At 36.6% G+C, this 6,828-nt stretch overlaps 1 long non-coding RNA gene across 1 annotated transcript; it reads left to right on the top strand.

Moving 5' to 3' along the window:
• Positions 1–2,209: 2,209 nt before the first annotated feature.
• Positions 2,210–3,499, top strand: LOC113335232. The gene is made up of 3 exons (XR_003353226.1): positions 2,210–2,243; positions 2,418–2,835; positions 2,939–3,499. It is a non-coding gene; the product is annotated as an uncharacterized LOC113335232 (long non-coding RNA).
• The last annotated feature ends 3,329 nt before the right edge of the window (positions 3,500–6,828 follow it).

Below are 6,828 nucleotides of genomic sequence, written 5' to 3'. Positions count from 1 at the left end.
GGGTTCTTTTTAATTTCACTGATTTTGATTTTAGGGTTTTTTTTTGTTTTTTTTTTTAAATTTATAAAATGCAATTAGTTGATGATGTTTGTTCTAGTATTATGATTTGGTTTGATTTGTTATAAGGTTCTTTTTAATTTCACTGATTTTGATTTTAGGATTTTTTTTTAATTTATAAAATGCAATTAGTTGATGATGTTTGTTCTAGTATTCTGATTTGGTTTATTTGTTATAGGGTTCTTTTTAATTTTATTGTTTTTAAATTGGAGCTTGAATCAATGGCATGATTTTGTACTTAGTAGCATGATTTACTTTGTTTCTGCACCTAAATGATATTAACATTTTTTTTAGAGAATGATATAAGTAGTTTGGTTGATGCTTGGTTGATAGCTACCAAGTTAATCTTTATTTGCGGGTGGTTGGAATACGGAACCCTGGTTCATTCTCAAATGAGAATGTGCAGGGCTTCCGTATTCCAACCATCTATTGAATAGTTGCTTGGTGGGTATGTTGTTGTTATGTTGTTCTTTATTACTACCAAACTGCTAGTGTATTTCATATAAGAACATGATGCTTGGTTGCTTCTGTTTAATATAATGCTTATTTGTAGCTCATTAATGAAAACAAATCTTACAGCAATGGGAAAGAATAAGGTAAAGGCTGATTTCATTATGATTCAGTTGTTCTTGTTCATGTAAATGATTTGCTTTGATTTGTTAATAGATACTAATGAAGCTTTTGTATTTAATGATACATAAGTCAACAATAAAGAATAATGCCAATAGTTTCCAATTAAGGTAAACTCTTTTCATCTCAATTTCATTATATTAACATAACAAATTTCTTTACCTTCTCATTTTAACTAAGTTATATATGGTTTTTGCAGCTGATGAAGGGACTGAAGAGTCAACAGTCCCAACCTGTTAATGCATCTCCATCAAAAAGTGCAGCACTTTCTTTGAAGTGCCGAACACCGAGAAAGAACAAGTCAGCAGAACCAACTGATCCTATATCTCCAACTGATGCCGACACTTGTCAGAGGCGATCATCACCAAGGTTCAAAGCAGCTGCAGAACCAACCAACCTTAAAAGTACTACACACAGTACTCCTCCGTCAAGTGTACAACCTGAAAATGACCAACCAACTCCATACACTCGAAAGAAATTAGTTTCTAAGACGAAGACTGTGCTGACAGCTACAAAGTCTAAAGAATATGATGCAAATTCCAAATGCAAGACAGTAAAGCGGAAATTGGACATAAGTACTGGCCCATGTCCAACTATTCAACTCAGGAATCCAACTGACACTTTTTCTGATTTTGAAGATGAAGAAGATGATGAAATTTTACATACTAACCAAGACGTGCAAGAGGAAGAGTCTGATGTTGATTCTGATGAAGGAAAAGATAATGATGATGGTGATGAGACTGGTGGGAGAAGGAATTGGAGAATGATGATAATGGTAGTGATGATAAGCTGGAAGAGGAGGTTGTGGGACCAAGTAAGAGAAGAAAGTTTGTTCCACGTGGACCAACGCAGATGCATGCAATGAGGTTGGATAACACAGATCCAAAATCCAAAGTTCCCTTCAACTATAAAGATCAGCCAGTTGGTAATCCATCCGTGCAGCTGGCAAGTTGTCTAGGGGTGTTAGTTCGGCGAAAAATTCCGTTAACATACAATGATTGGAGAGTTGTTCCTCCCCAGGACAAGGCCAACATATGGAAGATAGTCGAGGTAATTAAAATGATTAATTGTTAACTCTTCAACTCTTTTCATTAGTCGACAACTATTTAACTCATATAGAAGATTCTAACTAAAATGATCTACATTTATTTGCAGCAACGGTTCATTGTGCCTGAACATTACCAAGACTACTATTTTGCCAAAATGGGAGCATATCTTAAAGAATCTCGATCTAGGAAAGCGGTTTTGGTACTCCAGGCTTTGGATCAGCTACAAGGGGAAGAAAGAGAGAAAAGGCTTGCAAAGCTAATGCCCACGAGCATGTCTGTCAATGAGTGGGAGACGTTTGTGAAACGTGTAGGCTCGCCTGAATTCAGAGTAAGTGTTTCTAATATAATGAGTGATTATATTTTCTGCTTGAAAATTTGAAAATTTTCTATTGACTGCTCAATTTCCCTTTGCAGGTCAGAAGGCTCAGAATGCAAGAAATTCGTTCAAAGCATGACACCCCTCACACGATTGTCCGAGAAGGTTACGCCCGACTGGAGGCTAAGATGGTATGCTCTACCCTCGATTGAGTATTTTGTGTGTTCCATGGCATGCTCTTTTGTGCTCTAATTTTGACTTATTAGCGTTGCATACCGATGCATGTCTAAACAATAACTAAGTCAATTTACTTGACTTCATTTGTGGAAGTTGTTAACTCACTAGGATTCACATTTTCTGTGCAGCAAAAAAAAAAGAACACAACTGAACAGATTGATAGAGCTGATTTATGGGTAAAAGGTCACAAATCGAGTGAAGGAAAGGAAACAAATCCTAGTGTTCTAAGTGCTTTTGTGAGAAATCTTCTCTTCTCCCGTCTTTGAATTAATGTGTGCTTCAATAATGCAACAATATCTTATATGTTTCACACTTATAAAGAAAAAAATTGAAGAAGCTCAAGCACATCATGGTTCTGGTAGTGGATCTTCCTTGACAGATGATGTTCTTACACAGGCTCTTGGTGAAGATAAAGGGGTGAGACTTAAAGTCATGGGGTTTGGAGCGACACGTAAAAAGATTGCAGCCAATAGTCATTATAAGTTGATCATTCAAAAGTGTCAGGAAACCTATAGAGCAATGAATGATCGTCTTGTCATGTTAGAGGTGAGAATATATTTTGTTCATGGTTTGGTTTTTGGTTTTCTTTTTATAGTTGATGAATTCAAACATGATTTTGCCTCATACTTTCTATTTGTTTTTTCTATAGGAGAAGAGCTCAAAGTGTGTATGCGCTGAAGTCTACTCTCACACTTACAGTCCAGTTGCAAGCAACAATGTGGCTAGTACTAGCAGAGTTGCTCCCTGCAATTCCTCAACTCCCACTACTAGTCCTGTCAGAAGATCAAGTGATGTGAAAGTGCCAGAAAGATTTACACCATGCCGGTTAATAAGTTGGTAGAAAGAAGGAGAGGTGGTGGTTGACGCTAAAATTAGTGTAACAGATCCTTCAAAGGAGATACATGGGGACCCAATAGGTTTTGGATCCTACATTGTGTGCGTGTTGATTTCTCATGTTGAAGGTGCTCTCGTATTCAAGCGAACTTCAGAGTTCAAGTTTGTTGCTGATGCTGTTGTAAGTGTCATCTCATGGCCCAAGGATCGCATAGTGTTCGATTAGTGTTCAAGAAACTTTTAACGTATCTTATATTTAACTTGGTGTGTGTTTAAGAAACTTTTAACTTTTGGTAACAAACATCTGTATCTCTGCCATTTTTTGAATTTATGTGTTTAACACTAGAAGGTGAACTTGAATGAATGTAATGGGTCACTGGCAGTTTTAATATGAATGTGAATTACTTTCGGCAATTTGGTTTCAGCTATGATTTTTATTTTTCAAAAAAAATTTATGCACACAACACCGAACAAGGGTTGTAGGTCAATATTCAAATACTAAAAACCTTTATTGTATTATAGATTATGACTACACAAGGCACAAGTTGTGTTATGGACTTTTACAATACATATTAATGGATGTACAAAATTTTTCAACCATTATAACAAGAGTAGTAATACTACCATTCACAGCTTTTATAGAAGTTGTGTTATGGGCTTGCACTACACATAATAGAAGTTGTACAAAAATTTTCAACCATTACAACAAGAGTAGTAATACTACTATTCACAGCTTTTATAGAAGTTGTGTTATGGACTTGTACTAGACATATTAGAGTTGTAAAGAACATTTCAACCATTATAACAAGAGTAGTAATAGTGCTATTCACAACATTTATATAAGTTGTGTTATTGGGTTTTACTACACTTATCAAATATTGTGAAAGCATGTATAACAATATAAATAGGAGTTGTGAAAGGATATCATACAACTCCTGTAGGTATAGTGAAACACGGATTGACAACTCTTGTAGAAGTTGTATTAGGCTTCCAAAATAAAATCGAGAGAGAATCACAACTGAACCACAAGGTAGTCCAAACTTCCACAACTAGGTTTACGACTCTTAGCTGGAAGTTGCAGTAAATCGGGGACCTTCTGCAACCACCCCCTCCCCCTCCCCCCTCCGCAACCCATCGATAACTGTCGTTGTAGATCAATTACGACACTTGTGGGGGGTTGCCAAAGTATGTTTTTCCTGCATGAATATAATTAACCACCGTAATATGAAATTTAAAACTGTAATCCAAAAATAAGCAATTTCCCTGAAATTGACAAGGAGGGAGGATCCATGGACACTCTTAGATGGACAAGGTCAGATATGACTTGCGTCATTTTCTCAACGAAACCCAAATGACAATGAATTTAAGTGTAATTTTTTGATAATATGTTTCACTTACAAAAAAATGAACACAATTCGAAATAGCAAACCTCGCCATCTACCGATCTTAATTTCAACCATTAACTTTGAACGGCTGATATTCAAAAAGGGTAGATGGTGTTTTGTACATCTCGAACTGTGTTCATTTTTTGTAGGAATGTAGAGTCTTATAAGAAGAACATATCATCAAAATATTACACTTAAATTCATTGTCATTTGGGTTTTGCGGAAAAAATGATGCAAATTTTGTCTGACCTTCTCCATCTAAGAGTGTCCATAGATCCTACCTCATTGATAATATGCCAAAAAATTAGCTACATGACTTCAAATATATATCCTTAGAGGCCTAGGATATATTATTAGGAAATAATATATGAGAGTCTATATTTAGGAGATATGCACATTAAGTTGTGAGAGTTATATTAGGAAAGTGTCTATGTTTAGAGTTTGATCTTAATTAGGAAAGTACCTTGAGTGGTCGTCAATTTTGTGAACAATATAAATAGGCTGTTGAGCCATGAAAGTTGACACACCGAATTATTATCAATGTAGTCTTTTATGCTTCCGCGTTTATGCTCTCCTCTCTCTTGCTCGATCCTTAACATGGTATCAGAGCGAGGTGAGAGGAAGAGAGAGGAGAAGGAGAAGGAGAAAGAGTTAAAGAGAATTCATGGTACGTAGTTTTCGTTTCAAGTTATGATGTTTTTAGGGTTTTTAGATTAAAAAAAAATAAAAATAATCGATTGTATGAAGTTTGATGATAAGAAGAAGGTGTAGTAGTAGTCTTGTGCTGCTGCTGAGGAGTTTGTCCAGTTGTTTTAGGGTTTGTTCGTGAAATTTTTATTGAAGAAAAAAAAAAGGACTTGAAGCTAGTTAGCTGAGAAGAAGACTTAGCCGCGTAGGGTGTTGCTGCCATAGCCCTAATCCTATATCCAAGACATCTGTCGAAGGATTACAAAGTGAATTCAAAGTCGAGAACATAAGATGACTCCGAGTCACGAGTTGGAGATAATTATTTCACCGAGATTTTTGGAGTTGCATGACGGTGTTTGCTTCCAATGCCAATATACGAAGATTATTTGTGTGCCGAGAGAATTAAGATGGATTGAAGTGGTTGTTCAAAGATGAATAATGGTGATCGATGACTGCTGTGTGATACTGGCAGAGAAGATGAAGCCGAATCAGATGTTCTTCACGGAGTGAAGAAGGAAGAGCTCGATGTTTGCTGTGATGGAGCTCGGGTTAAGAAACAGAGATGGCGATGAAGGGATGACGTAGTGAGAAGTGGTCGCTGCTGTTTGTGAAGTGAGAGAAGCTCGAGTCTGCAACGAGGTTTTGCCATTAGTTCTTGCTGGTGAATACGGGATGATGGAGGTGCTAGAAGACTTGGGTCGTGATTAAAATCAAGTTAAACAGCTCAGAGATGTTGCTGCCATGATCAAGGGTTGAGGTTTGATGGAAGAAAGAGAAGACCAACAATGGAAGAAACACGAACTAAGTTCGTAGCTGCTAGAGTTTAAAACAGAGAAGGAGTCTGTGGTCAAGACCAGGGACGTACCATTACTGCCCTAGATGGTCACAAGGTCCGTTTAAAAAAAAAAAAAAAAGGAAAGAAAGTGTTATTGAAAATTTGTAACAGTTTGGGTGTTACAAAGAAGAATCGTTACAGAAGCGTAACGGAAGCAAGTGTGACAGTTCTGTCAGAGGTATTGCAGAAAGCTGTTAAACATGTTGGAAGAAGTGAAGTGTGGTTGAAGAGTTTGTGGCAGAAACTTGGAGATCCTACAAAGTGTGGCAGACTTTGTAAAGACGACAAGATTGTGAGAGAATCTTGAAGAGCAAAGAAGTGTGAAGGTTTCGCAAAAATAGCGTGACTGGAACAAGAGAAGAAGAAACAACATTCATGTTGTGAAGAAAGAAAAAAAAAAGAAGAAGAAAACAATCACCAAGAGGTGATGAGAAAAAGAACAACAATAATAGGTTGAAACCCTATGAGTTGTCGAGAGAGTACAAGAAGTATTCTATCGAAGAAACCAAGAAACCAAGAAACCAAGAAGTATTCTACGAAGATGGAACCGAAATGTTCTAAAACTACGAAGATGGGACCGTAATGTCCTTAAACTACGAAGGGGACCGAAACGTCCTTAAACTACGAAGAGGACCGAAATGTCCTTAAACTATGAAGATGGGACCGTAATGTCCTTAAACTACAAAGGGGACCGAAATGTCCTTAAACTACAAAGAGGACCAAAACGTCCTTAAACTATGATCTGAAGATTTTTTTTTTTTCGCAAAAGCGTTGGAAAAAAAAAAAAAAAAAAAAAAA

Source organism: Papaver somniferum, chromosome 1 (genome assembly GCF_003573695.1).
Source record: "Papaver somniferum cultivar HN1 chromosome 1, ASM357369v1, whole genome shotgun sequence".
NCBI classification, from domain to species: Eukaryota; Viridiplantae; Streptophyta; class Magnoliopsida; order Ranunculales; family Papaveraceae; genus Papaver; species Papaver somniferum.
Note: the sequence above shows the minus strand (reverse complement) of the source record. Positions and strands in the feature narration are given on the sequence as shown.